Here is a 21245-nt window from a genome sequence, read left to right as displayed (position 1 = left end):
GTCATGGAAACAAACAATATTCAGGGGATAAGAAGACAAACAAAACTTTGAAATAAAATTAAACTTTACAGTGAACAAAATCAGACTGAACTAAGTAAAATATTAGAAACAGTTTTGGGCGGATCTTTTTCCTCCTTACTGGTCATCTCTCACATAATATATAGATGGGTCTTTCTAGTTCAAAGATAGAGCATTGAGGCAGACTCTCAATTTCTATAGAGTCTTGAGGTCCCTGGAATAAGAACATAGAGAGTGTGGATTGGAGAATGGAACAAGGAAAAGCTGCCTCAAATCTTCAGATGGGGATTCATGGCAACCGCTTCTAGATAAGTCCTGCAAATTGCAGAAAATTCCTGCTAGCTCTAGTGGGGGACATGTCATCTACCATTCTAGTGTGAACCCAACTGACTTGAAATTAAAAATTCAGTCAAAATGTTTGAGGACCTCTATAATACACAAATTGGAAGGAGAAATATATGAGGGGTTTTACTGGTTATAGAGAAACTTGTTGGGTATAAATAAAGACAATTTGGTCTCAATGACAGGTCCTTCTAATTATGTTTCAAAGAAAATTGGGATTTTAGGAGGCAAATCTATGTATGATTTTAAGTACAGGATTCCTGGATGAAAAGCTTTCCTTTATGCATAAGTAGTTCAGAAAGTGGGAGCCAAAGAGAAGCAGCTATTTGCTTCCCCTGTTTCCTAGCTACAACAGTGAAGTAAGCTTTCACATAGGCAGCCAGAAATGAGTTCTGACTGGGGCAATTATATAAATGTCATTGTAAGCTGTTATCTTATCAGATTTTTTTTCTTTCAGAGTCCCAGCATCATCTTTCAGGGGTACTGGATTACTTAAGATAAAGAGAGGACTCAGATATATTGCCTCAATAAAAACAAAGATGTCTCAGACACTGGCTTTATAACATTAGCTACAGATGGAGACTGATCAAAAGGATATGTGAAAATAAAAACAAACCTAGCTCACTCATTGCTCAGGAAATAATGACAGTCACACTTTCCAAAGCCCCTGGACACTTACTGATTTACCCATTACACTCTTTGCATCTTATTTGACTCAATTATTTAAATACATGGCCACTACAATGCATGCCACAATGCATTCTAAAATATATTAAGTGAAGCATCTAGAATTTACCAATAAATCTGGATTCTGTGAAGCCCACTCAACTTTCTGAACAATAATATGCATATCCAAGACGCAATCTCAGGGAATGAGCACATGCCTGCCCCCTTGTCTGACTGAAAGATGGACTAGGAATGGACATTAGCCTCTGATGTGCCCCATAGAAGGGCAAGCAGGTAAGAAAGGTAATTGCAATTTTGTACATCTGTGAAATAAAGGTGGCCTGAGAAAAGTGCAAATAGCATGTTGGTTTTTGGTTATCTATTTTCCACTTCAGAATGGGGGCAAAATAATTGTAGGTTAATTCTTAAAGAACCTTAATTCAGAAATTTGTGGTCTGTCTAGATTGCATTTTTGGTCCTGATTGTTCATTTTCTTCTTTGTAGGAGGATCATATGTCATGCTCCATTGACTTGAAGTGTCCCCTTGTGGCAGGAGTGTATGTCCCTGCTCCACATGACCTTCTTTGGCCTGTGCAATGTAGGCAGAAGTGCCCAAAACACCCCTGTTAGTAGAACATGAAGGGCAATTGTATTGAATGGCCTTAACTCTTTGCCTTTCTGCCACCAGACTGCTTCCACAACTTGGGCCCCAGAATTAGAACACAAATAAAGTGAACTGAAATCAAACTGCAATGGATAGATATGAGTGGGAAATAAATACTATTGTAAGTCTAGAGATTTGGGGACCATTTGTCACCGCAGCATGGTTTAGCAAAGCTAATTAATACGTGACCTCAAAATAAAAATAAATGTATACTGAACCAATGTATGCCTTTAATATATCAAACACTCTTACTGAATTCACGTATCTATTCATTCAATAACCCATAATCAATCGCCACTTGTATTTTTTCTTCTCTGTCTTTATCAATTTTTTGGCTCGATTGATCTGTTGGTCTGGCATTATGCTGGCATCACCACAACCAGCTCAAGTGAATTCAACAGATAAGAAACTAAGGATTCAAAATTAGGTAGAAAAATTGAGAAACTTAGATTCCATTGGCAACTCCACAAAGACGTGAGCATCAGTTTAGGCAGGTCATATTGGGTCTCTATGATGCAAAAGAAAATGTCTTCTCCTCACTATAGCTCACTGTCTCAAGTGATGATTCTTCTTCTTGAGCCAGTCTAGCTTCTGTACTCTTCTCTAAGTATGATATTCTTGTTACCACTGTCATGTCTTTCCTTCTATGTTTGCCTCCTCCTGAATTGAACAAAGCATTGAGTACCTGATATGTGCCAGGCACAGCACTAGCCTCTTCTGTATGCATCATCTTGTTAAATACTCTCAATTATTTTGTGAGGTAGTTATCTTTTCTTCTTTTAATAAATGAGAACATTGAATATCAAATAGTTTTAAATGACTTTTCTGTACAGCTAGCAAATGGAAGAGTTGTTTTCAAACTAGTGTTTACCTCAATGTCAGTATAGTTTTCATCATCTCACAATGGCCTCTAGTCTCACCTCAGAAAATTCTACCAAGAATTAAAAACACAGACTAAGTCCTGTTCTTTCATGAAGTCTTCCCCCATTTATTGAGCTCAGACTTGTCCCTTTTTTACAATTTTACCTTGCAAATAAATTTCCTTGTTATGGAATTTAAGCAAATATTATATGACAACTTGTACAAATTTCATATGTGCATGCTGTAATGTTTAACTCAATTAAAATTCATTAGAATAAAGTAAGAGCCTCACTCATGTGTGCTTAACCCTTTGTGGCTGAATAAATCACTTCCCTTTTCAGGAAAATTCCTGTATGGAGAGAGATTGGGCAGGATGGATTCTTATACCTTCTTAGGGTAAAAAGAGGAAACAAGCTGAGAAAAAGATGACATGTCTATGAAGTGGTACAGTCAGCATTCTAGGATTTTAGGCTACATCTTCAAACTCAAGAGTTTAAGACACTTTCCACTATACCATGCTGCCCATGTGGTTGGGTTCTATAACATGTATTTTATTTTCTAAAGCAGGAAAAGTTCTATGGTTTGTCCTCAGTCCCCAAATTGCCCAACAAAAATATGTATTGAAAAGAAAACTTCTAGATTTGCTATACATCACTTGTGAAAAATCGTTCAAGAAATAATTCCTCAACTCATTCAGTCTCATTAGTTTTTTCCTTTGAGGGATGGAAAAATGGATCTTTCTAGCAAAAATCAAATTTGTGCATGACAGCCAGTTGAGCTCAGAGGTCAAAGGATGAATTTGGACTGCTTCAGCGCATTCCCATCCATTCAATCTTTTGTCATGCTTGCACAGCAGGTAGGATTTGAAAGAGAATCTGCCCTTGTCTAGAAGAATTTTTTTTTAATGACTGAAAATAATCAGGTCTATACTTGAGAGTAGTCACAGCCAATGCCACTTTTCAGGGCTCAAGTAAACCTCTGCTAATACTCAGGAATCGTGAAAATGTTTCAAAAGTCATTTTCATGGTCAAGGATAGGTCTAATATGGTGGAGTTTTGTGTTTATACTTGGGGATGGGATAAGTGAATAGGGGAAGCAGGAGAGAGTTTTTCAAGGGAAAGTCTCAAAAAAGATTGAGCACTTCCAAAAATGAATAAAAGGGAACAGAGACAGATAAGTCCAAAGTCAGTGTCACTAAATGCCAACATCCCTTTCAAGCTCTAAGGTCCGAGTGACTTTACTAGTGCAATTTCAATTTTAACTCCCACGCTCATTTTTCCCTAAAGCTAAGTAAAAAGTAAAGAACAAGGGTCAGAAATAGGAATAAGCATTTGAAATAAAAATCAAAAGCAGAAACCTCTAATTGACTCTTGTCCTAACTTCACTTTTAAAAAACTGTTTCAATGTATATATGATGCACCTACCTTTAGGAAGAAACTGCTTGGCAGATTCAGAAAAGAAGGTGGTAGTATCAAATGACTGCACATTTTCGAAGTTCCAGACTTCAAAGTCAGAGCGGTGCTTGCTGCTGAGACTGTGAAGTGCAGATGTTACATAAGCATAGGGAGTATCTCATCTTCCTGAAGCACACATACTTTTATGGTTTGGTACATATTAATAATGTTTAATTTTGAAGAAATAAAAGACATGGTCAGATTTATTTTTGAGATTGTGGTCTTCCATTTCTGGGTGGGCCACACTGTCTCCCTCTCTTTATGTCAGATAAGATAGTGCCCTAAAGGGTTTTCAACTGCTACTTCTTTCAAAACAATTCTTTGGGACACCTGACTGGCTCAGTCAGTTAAGCATCTGACTTGATTTCAGCTCAGGTCATGATCTCAAGTTTCATGAGTTTGGGCCCCTTATTGGGGCAGGCTAATGGTGCGGAGCCTGCTTGGAGTTCTCTCTCTCTGCCCCTCCCCATGCTTGTGTGTTCTCGCTTTCTCTTTCTCTCAAAATAAATAAATAAACTTTAAAAATAAAATAATTCTTTGTTCAGCAAAGCAGTCTTCACAAGACTTAATCTTAGTTTGTGTGTCTTATTTCCTTCCTTCACAGAACCCAGGGCTTGGTCTCTCTGCTGAAGGATGTGTCATCTACCCTAAGACTGAAGCCACTAAACCAACTCCAACCATCTCTGCAGCAAGAGTAGGAGATGTCTTAGAGTCTTCAGCACTGGGGAGTGACACAAATGAAAGCAGTTTTTCTACCTGAAGAACTTTAATCCAGTATCTGCTGCCAATGAGGGGAGAGGGTTTTAAGTTGCCAGTAGACTAGAAAAATAATTAAAAATACCAAGACAATACTTATGTGGTAAGGGAGAGAGTTGAGAATGGTAGTATTGTCAATAGTCACAAATACTAGAAGGCTATGAAAATATTCTTTAAAGATTACATTAAAAGAAACCTAAATGGAACTGTAATTCTGTAACGAGATTTTTTTTTAAAGAGAAAAGCTGAAACATTTCTTTTATATTCCATTAAATGCTTTTTTCCTATTAGAATTATAAACATTTAATTTGGAGAAACAGTCTTACTTTGATGGGAGCCTCTAAATGTTTAATATTTCATATCTCCAATGAGACAAAACCCAAAATCTAATCAGATCATTTGTATAACTCAGTGCTCAGACTCTCTGGACTGTCTCTGGACTAGCTCTGGAATAGATGTCCATTTCTCTTTAGATTTCATGATACTATCTCAAATTTTGTAACCTATTTTCTGGCTACATTGTAGAAATAATCATCAATACACCTGATATAAGGCCGTGGGAAACAAGGGGAAAAGTGCATTGAAAATAAAATGAAAGTGGGTAGTGGCCGAAGTCATTATTTCCACAACTGGTCTTGCGGGTCTGTCCATGTCTTGACTTCACCACATCCTTTTCCATGCATCTGTTGCCTTCTCTTCAGTTAGCATCTCAGTGGGTTGTGGGCTCTTCTTGGTGAGTGACTCAAACTTTAATTGATGAAGGTTGCAGACATTGAACAGTCTTGACTCTGTAGGTGAGTGTGGCACAATAAGGTACACTGAAGATCACTTTGGCTCACATCTTATTTCTCTTCTTTGTCTCACTGTACAATTTTTTGATGATCATAGTCAATCACCTCCACCCGCGGTGATCTCCTGTCTGACTATTCATGCTGTCTCTGGAAGATCCCAAACTGGCCAGAAAGCAGACTGAACTTCCCATTAAGAGGAATCATTGGTGGTCCTCTGGTGGAAGTACTCTCCTTCTCAAAAACAAAGAGTCACATATAGACTGCCTAATGGGAAACAGAAGTCTTGCGAATTATAAGACTAGATCAACCTGGGTCACAAAGTCACTTTTGAATTAATGTGTCTGTTGCCTTTTTTGAGAGATACACATTTAGTATTCTTGTATATATACTCTTCAGAGCTGCTTCCACATCCCCTTCCCGTCTTCCTCCTTCTCTCTCTTCTTGGATGTGTTAGTCAAGGTCACTTTTGGAACATAGTCAATATGAGTGAAATAAGACAGGGAGGACATTATGGAGTTTAAGTTCCATAATGGGAGGTAATAAACTCATTACCTGTTTGTAGTAGGTTTACAAACAAATGTCTGTTATCAGAAGACCTATAAGAAAAGCAGAGGAGAATGAGGACAAACTGGAAATGGCCAAGCAGTCTGTGCCTGCCCATCACTGCATATGACCTCAAAAAAGAATTTCAGAGCAGAATGACTGCTTCTTCATTTCTGCTTTCCAAATTTGCTTAAATTCCTCTTTGTCAAATACTAAACTAGAACCACATAGTTCCCAGTTAAGCCAAATTGTCACAGCACAGTCCACCATACTGGGTATCTATATTTGTGGGTATGTGTAAAATTATTATAAAATTAGATTAGTATAGTAATTATAGCTTTGGATATTTTTTTTTATTTTAACACTTAAATTATGAGCATGTGCCCATGCCATCAAGTTCTATATGAATCTACAAAAAAAAAAAAAAATCCAAGAAAAGTCACAGTGGAGCCAAGAAGTGGAAGTAACATTTTAATTGTCCCTTGATGGATGAGGGGAAAATGTAAAACAGAAGGTGGCATTCAGGCAGAGGAAATAACATAAACAAAGAATGAGGAGAATGCATAATGTATTTAGGGAACAGCTAATAGCTTGCACTAGACCAAATAGAGGGTAAATATAATATTTAGAGACATAATAGAAAAAGAGATTCAACTAGATTGAGACTGACCTTAGATTTCATGTCAGAGAGTTTAGACTTAATGTTATAGACAATGGGGAACCAATTAATATTTTTAAGCTTGGGGGTGGCGATGAGGTTTATTTTTTAGATAAATCACTCATGAGGAAATGTAGGAACTGGATTAGAGATGTCCTGGGAGTAGAGCAGAGAGAACTGTTAAGAAATAATTGGAAGAGCTTTGGAAAGGCACAAATCAGAATTAACTAGGGCAGGGGCTATGAGAAATGAGATAAAAGGAGAATTTGAAATTCATGATGGTGGCCAAATCAATGGCTTCATGACTAAATATGGAGACTGGGGCATAAAAATGTGTTAAAGTTGTTTTTGAGTAGTCTATCTTGGGTAGATGTATGGAGATCAAAGCTAATTTAAATTCATACTAGAGGCATTTTAGGCTTGAAATAGAGTGAGCATTACACAATATAGCCAGAATTGTTACAGTGATCTTCTAGGGAGTCCCCATAAAGCTGACCATCAGCCGCTTAAAGTAGAGGTTTCCAGACACAGTGGGTCATCAAAATCATGAGATGGGGATGGAGGGATTGAAAGGATAGAGGGAAGGGGGCATGGCTTTAAAATACATCATGTATCAGGTTATATTCCAGACATACCAAATCAGATTTTTAAGAGATGGGGTCAAGAGATCTGTAACTTGAAGTTCTCCTGGTGATTCTGATAGTCTGCTAAGTTAGTAAGCTTAAATGTTGATTTGTACAACTTCAAGAGTGCCAATCACAACACAGTCTTTGTGAATGTGAAGTGCACAATGTACACAGCAATAAACAGTGGCCCTGTTTATGAAGAACCAAGAGGCTTCTCTTTTTTTTCTTAATATTTATTTATTTTTGAGAGAGAGAGAGAGAGAGAGAGAGAGAGGCAGAACACAAGGAGGGGAGGGGCAGAAAGAGGGAGACACAGAATCCGAAGCAGGCTCCAGTCTCTGAGCTGTCAGCACAGAGTCCAATGCAGCACTTGAACCCACCAAACATGAGATCATCACCTAAGCTGAAGTCAGATGCTTAACCAACTTAGCCACTCAGGAGCCCCGAACCAAAAGGCTTCTCAATGAGACAATAACCATAGGAAGATCACAAATGGAGTAGCATGTAAATAAGCAAAACCAATCCTACATTAAAGTAATAAAAACATAAATTTTTCAAGGGGTGATCTAGGGCAGTTTACAAGATACTGAAAGAATAGCAGTAGCAAAGCTTCTGTTTTGCAAATTTGCAAACTTCCCACTTTATTCTTTAAAAACTGGAGTGTTAATACCCATGAGGGCATGAACTTTGTTTTTCTTTACTGTTGTATCCCTAGAACCTAATACAGAGACTGCCATATAATGAGTGCTCAATAAATATTCACAGATGACTTGTCATTTATTCAACATAAAACATTAAGCTCTGTGTATTTTTAAGACTTTTTCTAAGTGTCATAATCACATAAACAAACAAGATATTGTCTTTGCCTAAAAAGAGTGAAAAGCTTAAGAGTAGAAGATAGATTTATATGTGAACAAATAAGATGAAGAAAGTGTTGCAGGTGTATGGAGTACAGAGGAAGCAATGAAGCCTCGCAAGGTCAACCACAAGTACAGAAGCCTAGCTGTAATCGGTCATCTGAAGACCAAAATGACATTACACTAGAGATGTGAAAGTGCACAATAATAAAAAATTATATAATTCAATTAAGAATGCACACTCAAAGCTAAGTCATTTTTATATTAGCCTTTACTACATGGCTTTTATTAATGTGAATATGCTCAGTTGTTGATACAAATCTGGAAGGGCCACAGAGATGTTCTGTTAGTGTACTCTCTGCACACTGTGTACTTGGCTTTGGTACACATTAAGGAGAGCTTTTCTGGTACCTAAATGAGTGATTCTCTTGGGAATCAAGACATGCCATGATTCTGCTTTTTCCTACTATACCTGCATGATTTCATGTCATAAACTTAATTCTATAAATATCTTTGGAATGGTGTTTTGTCCTGAAACATGGTGCCACAATAGAGGAAAGTTCATAATACTAGAGGAACATAGAAGATGGAGTTATCCATTCTACAAATCTGAGAGCTCCATGATTCTTCCACCACTTTTTTTTTTTTTTTGCAATTTATCAGCCCTTTTTTATTTTCTGGAGAAGGTATTAGTTAATCCAAGTCTTAGAATATAATTAGAGGTTGAGTAGGTAGATGGATCTGTGAATGAGAAAAATATCACATGAAGAAGAAGCATGTGACCACAGACATTTTGCAGATCATGTTGCTTTTCAGGGATAGCAGAGATTTCAGCATGGCTGGAGCGAAAAATGCAGGAAAAGGAAGTCTAGAGATGTAAGTAATGGTCAGATTTATGATTTGTTCATTTCTATGTCCCCCGAATCTAGGACAGTGCCTAAACATAGAAAATGCCTGCTTTATTAAAAATAAATTAGGGGCGCCTGGGTGGCGCAGTCGGTTGGGCGTCCGACTTCAGCCAGGTCACGATCTCGCACTCCGTGAGTTCGAGCCCCGCGTCAGGCTCTGGGCTGATGGCTCAGAGCCTGGAGCCTGTTTCCGATTCTGTGTCTCCCTCTCTCTCTGCCCCTCCCCCGTTCATGCTCTGTCTCTCTCTGTCCCAAAAATAAATAAATGTTGAAAAAAAAAAAAAATTTAAAAAAATAAAAAAATAAAAAAATAAATTAATAAGCCAAAGCATTGTAGAAACAGTTTGAAATTTATCCAATAGAAAACAGGAAATCACTGAAGGATTTAAAATAGATGAATAACATGAGATGGTTTTTATTTAGTAAAGATCAACTTAGCAGCACTGTGGTATCTTCAGCCATTAAGAGCAAGAAGACCAGTTAGGTGATTATTGCAATGGCCCAAACAAAAGTAAATTAGAGTCTCAAAAAAGAATAACATTTGAAATATAGAAGTGCCTAAGAAATCTATTTTAAGCCTCGGGTATGAGTGAATGTGAAGCCTTAGAGTTGAAAATGACTGTTAGTAGGAATTCACCAAGATAAGAAATGGAGGAGAAATGGAGGTTTGGGGAAAGACCATGAGTAGAGTTTTGTGCATAGTCCTTTTTGAAATGTCTGTGTGATATTCCTGTAAAGATATGTAGAAAATACTAAGGATTTAGATATCAAAAAAGAGATCTAGGGGTGCCTGGGTGGCTCAGTCGGTTAAGCGTCTGACTTCAGCTCAGTTCATGATCTCACAGTCCGTGAGTTCGAGCCCCACGTCAGGCTCTGTGCTGACAGCTCAGAGCCTGGAGCCTGCTTCAGATTCTGTGTCTCCCTCTCTCTCCCCCTCCCCTGCTCATGCTCTGTCTCTGTCTCAAAAATAAATTAAATTTTTTTTTAAAAATTTAAAGAAAAGAGATCTAGTTTGGAGATACAGTTTTGACAGTGATTAGTGTACATGTTCTGTCATTAACACATATGTGATAGGCAAAACATGTGAGTGGATGAATCTTTCAAGAATACTGAGAGAAAAAAGAAACTGGTAAAATATTTAATATTGCAGGGTGATAGAAGAGAAGGAAGAGACTTCAAAGGAAGTTGAGAACCTCTGAGAATAACAATGAACTCAAAAGAGAACAATAAAACCTTGAATTGCAAGTAACTTGTTATGCAAGTGTTCCCAAGATGAGCAAACATTTCTAATAAATTTTAACTTGATAAATGAGCGACGTCTTGCAATACAAGTAGTTGATGCTGAATGTTACATGATCACAATTGAGTCAATGGTTCTTGAAATTCACTGTGGTATATGAGTGCTTTGGATTATAAACATGTTTCCAGAACAAATTATTCTCGCAAACTAAGGTTTTACTCTAATCAGAAAATAGCGGTTCATGCTCTAGGTTAACCAAGTACGAAACTCTGTGAACCCATGACTGAAGAATAGCCAATATTTTGAAGAGCAGATCTGTTAACTGAAGAAAGCAAGCCTGTTTGTCAGGTTAGTGTCATCAATTAATATGATTATGAAACAAGTTGTCAGTTAAGCAAGTTTATATGTAATCTTCCTAAAATTGTTTTATCTTCTCAAATCTTTTTTTACTGGAATTTTCCTAAATTATTGAGTTAAAAAACTTCTTGAAATATTCTAGGCTAAAATTCCCTAAAATTTCTCAGATCCAAATAACTGAAGTTTACAAAATAAGTAATTGCCTCAGGACTGTTATACACCTGGATATCTTTCATAATTATTTGGATAAATAAACATTTTTATATCCCAGGATTACTGTTTATGGTTTGAGTATTACAAGTACAAATTCTATAAACACAGGGACTTACATATAATAGCTACTCTGTAAATATCATGGTAAAGACAGAACTGTACTAGCACAGAATCTCAGATCTTGAGATGCTGAGTTATAATATGAGTAAAAACAAGAGTTCTGACATTAATTATAAATAGAACTGTAAGATCAGACGATTTAAACAAGCATTTTGAGCCCCTCCCCCTCCAATACACATGTACACTGGCCTTTAAAGAAAGGTGACTTTTAATGGGTATATCTGCATAATGGCTTTTCTATGTTACTTTCACTTAGAGCTACTTGAATATGGATTGAGAAAGATTAAAAACAGATTATTATGACCTGGGTGCCAAGGAATCTGACCATCATTTTGTGGAATATCAAATTTCCCAGGTAATGTTTCCAAAAGCAAGTTACCTACTAAAATATTTTACCACCCACCCACCTTTATGTTGTTCTGATTATTGTGGTGAGATGGAAAAAGCAATGGGACTTTATTACAAGCTGGAAATTTATAAAAAATTTTGTAAAGTCAGGAATGGATAAGAATATTACCTATTTCCCAAGACCTAAGGTCTTCGATATCACAAATTTCCCCAGTGTTTGACTAGCCTTAGAACCTGAAAATCTTTTAAATTATAGCAGGCTCCTGGGGTAATGAGTTCTGGTAGTTTTAATAAGTAATGTAGAAAATAAATGGGAAATATCAAATAATGTAACTAGAGACACTTAATTCATTGGGAATATATGTGGGACTAGAATTTAAAACTCCAACCTCCACAAATGATGCGTGTCTATTTGTATGTTATTTATTTTAACTAATCTTTACTGTTCTTGATAGCCAACCCAGGTAATCAAAGGTGCCAGAGGACACTGATCCCATGAAATAGTTCTGTTGTACTATGAGCAATATGGTTGAAAATTGACCTTCATAAACCAAATCAAAAAGTTTTTTTTATACGAACTCAGATTGTGATAAAATGAAGTTAAAAAGAGACATAATTGGTTGCACACATACTAATACATCACTGAGCTCTCACTAATCTTTTAATCTATTTAATTCAGAAACCTTAAATTAGATGTAGAAGAAACTCATGCTATTAACCACCGCAGTGGAACAACCCATTAGCAATGGACCATGAAGTAACATCTCTTTCCCCTCTTGTAATAAAGAGCAATCAAGTGCTTTGATTGATTGGAACATCTTCTGTGTTTTCTAATTGCACAAAGAAGTTGAATCCCATTTACCTTACTTTATGGGAATCATATTAAAATTATGTGAAGATAAAAGCAAATCATATAGATCACACCAGCTTATGGTATGTTCCATGATTAACATGAATGATTATCTTGAATAGTTTTAAATGATTTAGAGTGGAAATAGAAAAAATATCCCCTAATTTCAAGCCCTTTACTGATCATAGTCTATAACATACACACACACACACACACATATATGTATATATATATATATACATATATATATATATATATATATATACACATATATATACACACACACAAATATTATCCTATCCAAGAGTCCTTCTGTGGCTAACTGAAAAAGTAATCCCAAAGGTTATTACACAAATTTATTTTATTAATTGCACTAAGCCTTTATAAGAAAACTTTATGTATCCATTTGCTTTTTTTTCTTTAATCATTCTGCATAATTAAAATGGAAGCTCTATCAGTCCTGTAGCCTTGACTCTTTGTCACTTCCAAATTCTCTTTGCCAAGAATGTTACGTGCTAAAAGGGAGGAGTTTAATAAATATTCACTATACATTCATTACCTAGTTGAATAAATGAACAAACTTTTTATTATGATGATATTGCCAAAATGTTCTAAAATTCATGGCTTATAGCCATATCATTACTAAAGTCAGATTTACAAACACAAAACATTATTTCTAAAATCAATCAAAAGTCTTTTGACAGATGAATAAGCAGAAACTCAAAAACTAAAACTAAATAAACATGAATACATTAACAAGTATGAACATCAACAAAATCAGGAAAATGTGGCAAGTAGTTTACCTTTGACTGAAATGTCCATTCATTGCATCACTGGGCACAAAGACTAAATTGATGGTTAATTGATAAAGGTAAGTACTATCCCTGTCCTCCTTTCCAAGTCTATGCATAGATTCAACTAAACATATAGTCTTTAAATGCCTATCACCTATCATCTAGTTATCTGTCCCTAATTCTTACCTATATCTAACTAAGCAACCTAGGAAAAAAATGTTCTTAGATGGACAAATACTAATAATAATTCCCAAGCACATTTCTATTTTTTCAGTTTACTTATTTATTTTGAGAGAGAGAGAGAAAGAGAGGAACAGGGGAAGGGCAGAGAGAGAGGGAGAGAGAGAATCCCAAGCAGGCTCTGTGGTCTCGAATTCATGAACCATGAGATCATGACTTGAGTAAAAACTAAGAGTTGGACAATTGACCAGCTGAGCCATCCAGGCGCCCCCCAATCACATTTCTTAAGTTAAGAGCACAAGTAACAAAAACAACACATAAGTCCTTCAGAGAAAGTAACTTAAAGACACTTGAAAGCCGTTTGTGGGAATGAAAAAAATCAAGGGTTTTGGGAGGATTTCTGGTTTCCTCTCAGGGATCTAGAAAGTAAGAAAGAATATCACTTCCACCCATACAAAGAAACAAAAAAAGCTGGACATATGCAAGCCATGAATTTTCTTGAACCCGAGTCTAGATTATTGGCAGCTAGCTCATCCAAAATCTAGAGGCAGGAACCCAATGTAGGGGCATATGAGACACATATTTACTTATTTGGGGTACACACAACAAGATGCAGATAACAAGAGTTAAGTAGAGAGGTTGGAAAATTTGGTAGAGGCCCTCCATGTACCGGCAAGAGGGTGGGAACCCTGGGGGCCACATAACTTGGGGAATCTGAGCCTTTTTCAGGGTTTTTCTTCATAAACTCCATTGAGTACTCAGAGAAAGGATTGGAGAAAGTTGTAAGAAAATGTGCTGTTGTGGTACTGTCCTGGGAGAGGGAAATGGCAGCCATGCAGCAGTGAAGGAGGGACACAGGAAGTGCCAAGACCCTTTTCTTTTCTTTATTTAAAAAAAAAAAAGTTTATTTGTTTATTTATTGAGAGAGAGAGAAAGAGAGAGAGAGAGAGCATGAGCTGGGAGGGGTAGAGAGAGAGGGAGAGAGAGAATCCCAAGCAGACTCTGCAGTGTTAGCGCAGAGCCTCACACAGGGCTTGATCTCAGGAGCCATGAGATCATGACCTGAGCCGAAATCAAGAGTCTGATGCTTAACCAACTAAGCCACCCAGGTGTCCCAAGACCCTTCTCCTCTGTCTCTTTTATGGGGCAAATTTTACATCTCTGTGGGTGGGGGGAGGAGGACAGGTAACAAACATTCATCCTAGAAACCCACTGCAGCTGGGAAGAGGGAAAAACAGGAGGAGGGAGGAGGAGTTTACCCCCTCTGAGTGGGAAAGAAATAGGTGTGAGCCCAGAGAAATCACATGCAGAGAGGCAGGAGAAGTGATCAGGCCACACCCATGACCTATGGAGGTGGTGCCTACCTACTCAACCACACACACACCACTTCAGGTTAATAAGCATGAAAGTAACAAATGACTATGGGATAGTGCTGAGAAAGGGCAAGGAGGACAGGAGCGTGGGAAGGGACCCATTCTGAATTATAGTCCCTAAGGCTGAAGGTGAAGCAGATGTTAAGAAAGAACTCTATGGGGCGCCTGGGTGGCGCAGTCGGTTAAGCGTCCGACTTCAGCCAGGTCACGATCTCGCGGTCCGTGAGTTCGAGCCCCGCGTCAGGCTCTGGGCTGATGGCTCGGAGCCTGGAGCCTATTTCCGATTCTGTGTCTCCCTCTCTCTCTGCCCCTCCCCCGTTCATGCTCTGTCTCTCTCTGTCCCAAAAATAAATAAAAAATGTAAAAAAAAAAAAAAAAAAAAAAAAAAGAAAGAACTCTAACAAACTAGCCATCAGTCTAAATACTAGGTAACGTCAGAAAAACTTGAAGTTTCTGGTGAATTGAGGATAAACAAGCAACAATAAATCTCAAACAGAGCACAACTCCTAACTAATTCCACAGGCTATACTTAAGGCTTAGAAGAAAGAAGATCATGCCTATATTCAGGAATAAAAATTGTTTACCTCAGTCTCTTCTGTTCTGCAGAAGATGTTTGGCTTTTAGAAATTATATATACATTATATAAGTATATACACAGACTTACATAAGTATACACACACACACACACACACACACATACATACACAAACCAAACCCCAAAACTACTTCCTAGTGACAAAGTAATCATTAGAACAAGATTTAACAAGATTTAGATATGACATATATATTGGACATTTCTAACATGGAACTTAAAGTAACTATAAATAATGTATTGAAAGCTCTAGTGGAAAATCTATAAGATCAAACAGGTAATTTCAAACAGAGAGATGGAAACTATAAGAAAGAATCAGATGAAAATGCTAGAAATTAAGAACAGTGTTATAGGGGCACCTGAGTGGTTCAGTTGGTTATGCATCTGACTTGGTTTTGCCTCAGGTCATGATCTCACGGTTTGTGCTTTTGAGCCTTTGTGAGACTCCACACTCACAGTGCGGAGCCTGCTTGGGATTCCCTCTTTCTGCTCTTTCCTGGCTACTGCTCCCTCTTTCAAAATAAATAAATAAGCTTTAAAAATTAAAAAAACCAACAAACAGTGTTTGAAGTGAAGAAGGTTTTTGATGCATTCATCAGTAAACTCAATACAACTGAGAATAGAAACAGTATACTTGAATATAGGTCACTAGACATTACCCAAGCTAAATACCAAGAAAAAAGATAAGGCAGGGGGGTGGAGAACAAAGTAAGACCTGTTAAACAATATTCAGAGTTTAATATATGCATATTTAGAATCTGAGAAGAAGAGTAAAAGAAAAGAAAAACTATTTGAAGACACAATGGCCAAGAATTTTCCAAAATTGTATAATTATTTTTATGCAACATTCTGGAAAAGGTATAACCAGAGGGAAAGAAAAATCATCTGTGATTGTGAGGAATTTGAGTAGAGGTGGGAGTAGGATTTGACTAGAAAAGGGAAGCATGCAGGAATGTTAGTGGCAATGGAACGGTAACATGAATAAAGTCGCAGTGCAGAAAACAGGCAGATACTACTCTATGTGATCAGGTGAAGGTCATCAGTAATAAGACATAATGCAATCATGTACCTCCAGGTATGACACTGAGAAAGCATGGTATTCACCTTGGTGGTATGCATCCCAGAAACACAAAATTTGAAATTCATCATGAGAAGACATCAGACAAACCCATATTGAGGTACATTGTACAAAATGGCTGACCAGTACTCTTCAAAAGTATGAAATAGGAAATACAAGGGGAAATTGAGAAGTTGTCAGATTGATTTAATTATTTCATTATTTTAATGTTAATTTCACAGTTTTGGTAATTATGCTATGCTTATATAAGATTTCAGTTAGGGGATTCTTGATGAAAGTCATATAGAACATCTCTAGAATATTTTGCAAGCCTTTTGTAAGTCTAAAATTACCTTAAAATGTTTTAATGTCTGATATCACTATAGCAAAGATATACAGTATACAGGATGATTTTGCAAAATTGTGGTGAACTGAGAGTAAATTTTGGAAAATTGTGGTGAACTGAAGGTAAACTTTGCAAAATTCTCCTGTATACTGTGTTTAAGAAGCATACATATAATAATATATGTATTATTATATGTAAATATAAAATAAAACATAAATAGGAAAATATGTACCAAAATAAAGTTAATTTAGCTATATTACTATCGGACAAAAGAGACATTAAAACAGAAGCAATACTAGAGATAATGTGGTCACTACATAGTAATATAAACGTAACTGACCAAGATGATTTAAAAATTTAATAAGATGTCATCCATGTATGGCTATCTGAAAGAAGATATGGGAAAAGTATGAAAACATTTTTTTTAATTTTCAAAAGTCATAGTTAAATACATTTTCTTCTGCTACATTAAGCACCATAAAACTCAATGGGCTACAAGTCAGACAGGAGAGATCTAGAACAAAGTTTGGAAAACATAAGACAACTTATATCAGACAATTAGAACCAAAGTGATACATGGATGGAAATCTAATGTACTTTATTTGTGTATGTTAAAATTTAGAAAATAGTGTTACACACACTAACACATACACACACACACACACACAGAGTAATGTGGGAAAATAATATGGGCAAAATTTTCCAACCTTACAAACTGGAGAGGAGAAAAAAAGTTATATGAGAGCTTCAAATATCTATAATCTTATTCTATTAAAAATTAGAGGTCTAAAAAAGTGATCAACTCTTTAATAGAGACATAAGCCTGTGGACTCTGAAGTCAGGCTAAGTCACCTTGGTCTTAGCAGCACCATTTATTTGATTATGACTTTAGGTATATAATTTAAACTTGCTAAGTCTCAGACTGAAAGATAACTAACTGAGGTACAGTTCAGAGAGGTAGGGTTTTTTGGGGAGATGTGCAGAAATATATGTTAAATGCTTAAAATATCTATGGCACAAAGGAAACATTCCTATAACTATTATTCCTATAACTATTATTATTATTATTACCCTTATCTTACAGTATGTTAATGAAGGAATACATTTATATATGGATACTTGACTATTTTTCTTGTTGAAGTATAATTAACATACAGTGTTATATTAGTTTCAAGTATAAAGTGTATACATGGATACTTTGAACAAATGAACTCATTGATACAGTTAAAGTCAAAGGAATGTTGGTTTAAAAAAAACAATGCCATTTGAGAATTCTTAATATCCAAGGAAGGGAATACTACTCCTATTCAGGGGCAGTATCTGTGAGTTTAGAAAAACAAATGTCGTTTCTTGGAGAAAAAAAAAAGGTGTAATCCCTTAGGTAGAGACTTTATAAGGGACTAAGACTCAGGGGAAATGTATTGCATTCTAAGGAAAAAAAAAAAAAGCAGGTGATGTAATCACTAGCGATCAGAGTATGAAAAGTTAGAGCTACACGCATCATTTTACCCATTAAAAAAAGAAGAAGAAGAAAGCTTTCCAGTGAGCTTTGAGTTCAAAAAGAAGGGATATCAAGCAGGTAGTAAAAAATACAAAATCATGTTGTAGAACTATAACACTAGGCAAAGAGGGTTCCAAATCCAAGAATGGGCTAAGACAAAACACTAAGAAAAATAGAAAGATTTAGGAGGCTGTGTTCAGATTAAAATGAACAAGAAAGGAATAAATCTAGAGATTGAAGTTAAGGTTAATAGCCAATAGATATCAAGCGGAGGGACCGAGCTTCTATTTTGCTTTCATTTTCCTTTGGAAGGAGAATAACCTTTAATCTGAAAGTTCTTACTAACTGCAGAAGTTATGAAGTAGAATGTCTGAAGTCTCTAGAAAGAAACCAGGAAAAGAAACCAGGAAACTACAGATGGAAACTTTTTAGAAACTCCTTGGTTTCTAAAAAGGTAAACACTAAGGATGGCCAAAATTATGGCACCTAATGTAAACTCCCGAAAATGTCTAGTCCAGATTACAAAACAGATGGTCTGTGAACACTTGCAAAAGGAAGCACATAACATTTGGGCTCAGCGTGATCTCAGTAAATGAAACATGACAAACTAAATTTATTTTCTTTTTTGATACAGCTACCAGACTGCTAGATGAGAAAAATGCCCTAGGCATAATGCATCTGGATTTTAGAAAGCCATTTGACAACTTTCTCAGCTGTCTTTGAGGACGAGCCAGAGCAATGTGGGCCAGCTGATAGTGCACTGGATGGACGTGAGCCTACTTATGTGTCTATACCCAGGGTGGTGATTTATAGATCAGTGTCGGGCAGGTGGAAACCATCTAGTGCCATGTTCCAATGCTCTGTGATTGGCCTTGTTTTGTTCAACCTATTTATCAAGATCTGCTTGAGGTCTCACTGCAGCTGTTTGTAAGCACATTGAAGCAGAAGAAAAATTTACTAACATTTATTCAGCATATGATTGTCATAATAAATATCTTATCTAAATTTATTTTTAGAACAGCTCTATAAGCTATGGGGTATTATCCCCATTTTACTGGAAAGGAAATTAAATTCAGTTAAAGTACTTGCCCTACAGTTTGTGCATAGCAGAATGACAAGATAGGTTTGCATAATTCCAAAGTTTATGGCCTTACCACTGTATTATGCTATCTCAAAATAAAGATCAATTGCAGAATGTGATCATCATAAAAACTATTGCTGGCTTCTGCTACATTAATAGACATTTAGTGACCAGATTAATGGAGGCAACTATTCTACTGTGCTCTGCAGTGATCTGGCTATACCTCGGGTTATGTGTGAGGTCTATGATACATGTTAAGAGAGACAGATAAAAAATGTAGACTGTTAAAAGAACAATCAAGGTTTGAAAACCAGTTATGACTAGTCTAACGAGTGGAAGACATTTAAAATTATGATAGTAGTTAAAAAACAAACAAACAAAAATAGAGGGACTATGAGACAGAAGAAACATCCCATACTAAGTGGTCAGATGTAGACCCAACAGGGGCTTACAAGGAAGGCCACTATGTAAAAATGTTTTGTAGGGGCACCTGGGTGGCTCTGTCAGTTAAGCATCTGACTCTTGATTTCAGCTCAGGTCATGATCTAGGGGTTGTGAGATTGACCCCCGCATCAGGCTCTGCACTCTGTGGAGGCTGCTTACAATTCTCTTTCCCCCTCTCTCTGCCCCTCACCCACTTGTTCTTTTTGTTTTCTCTCTCTCTCTCTCTCTCTCTCTCTCTCTCAAAAACAAAACAAAAACAAAAACAAAAAAAAGTGCTTTGTAAATAATGGGACATCGCAAAGACACGAATAGTCTACCTTGTGAGGTAGCAAACCCCCTACTGTCAGACAAAGAATAAGGAGGACCCATTTTCTGGTCCGTTGTGGTGGGGATTTTTTGCACTGAATGTGAAGTTGAACCAAATGACTCCAAGAAACTCTAAATTTCTATGTATTTTTGTGTCTGTTTTCTGTACTATCTTGTCCTCTTAGACCGTTACATTATTTTGGACTACACTACCAAGAGCAGTATTTATTTTTAGAAGTATTTTTATATTATATAATATGCTAAAATAGGATTGGCAGGCCACTCATTTTATTCACTCAGATGAGGCCAGCATTTTCCTATTACTATGCCCAATCTACCTCCTCACCCTGTCCCCAATCTTACTCATCACAACCCACACAGAACTCCCTCCTTCTAACTGTCTTTTTTAGTTTCCCATTCATACTTTTCTATAGAAAGTCCACTCAATGTTTTTCGTTTCTTTTGAAACCACTTCAACCTACAATGACCTCATCAGGCTGAAAACTAACCCTTATATCTGGTTTATATTCTCTATCACTTAGCTACCATGTTATATGATGTCTTGTACTTTCTTGATGTGTCTTTTTACTTCTTAAGGATCAGGATAGTGACCTAAACTCTTGTATCACACAAAAAGTGTATTCTATCCATTAATCATATAGGTAGGACCTAAATTCTTCCAAAGGCTTACAAATACTGAGTTGGGAAAAAATTGTCTCCAACCTACCAAAAGAAAATTTGCATATTAAAAATTAATAAATGTTTAATGAGTTATTTTAAAGTATATTAGAAAATAAATTTCACTCCATGTAATTATTTAGAAATTTTATTTAACGTAATATATGGATGTTTGTGTGTTACATGTTGTGAGTTGAGACGAGTATTTAAAAGAGAGGGTTAAGTGACCTTATTTTCCATAATACCTCATTCTAGGTTAGCATTCAGCTAACCTTGAGCATTCAGCTGAGTACAGATTAGCCTGTGTTTGAGAAAATTTAATCAAGTTCAGGGAAAGAACCAGCAATAGAGATAATAGTGCTCAGAGCTCAATAAGGGAGCTGGGAATAGTACTTGTTTCCATCATCCAAACTGGCTATCCTCCTGACTTATGGGGCACTAAGGAGAGGAAGCAGGAGAGATTTGCCTCCGGAATAAAGAATAATTGATTCTAGTGGGAACAATGCTCCAGTCCTACCTAACAAACCTTAAAAGCAAAATCTAACAGGATTAAACTGTTTCCAAGTACATTAACTGTGCATCAGAACAAAACTTAAAATATTTATGGGAATACACAAATAC

At 36.5% G+C, this 21245-nt stretch overlaps 1 long non-coding RNA gene across 1 annotated transcript in view; it reads right to left on the bottom strand.

Annotated features, from left to right (window-relative positions):
* LOC131493074 (uncharacterized) overlaps nucleotides 1–21245 on the bottom strand; it is a 52931-nt gene that overhangs the window by 6642 nt on the left and 25044 nt on the right. The window contains exons 2-3 of the long non-coding RNA XR_009252448.1: nucleotides 6105–6148; nucleotides 3976–4085 (exon numbers count right to left, since the gene is read on the bottom strand). This is a non-coding gene — a long non-coding RNA (uncharacterized LOC131493074). The remainder of the gene's footprint in view (nucleotides 1–3975; nucleotides 4086–6104; nucleotides 6149–21245) is intronic.

Source organism: Neofelis nebulosa, chromosome 2 (assembly GCF_028018385.1).
Source record: "Neofelis nebulosa isolate mNeoNeb1 chromosome 2, mNeoNeb1.pri, whole genome shotgun sequence".
Classification (NCBI taxonomy): Eukaryota; Metazoa; Chordata; class Mammalia; order Carnivora; family Felidae; genus Neofelis; species Neofelis nebulosa.
This window is presented reverse-complemented; position numbering and strand designations above follow the sequence as displayed.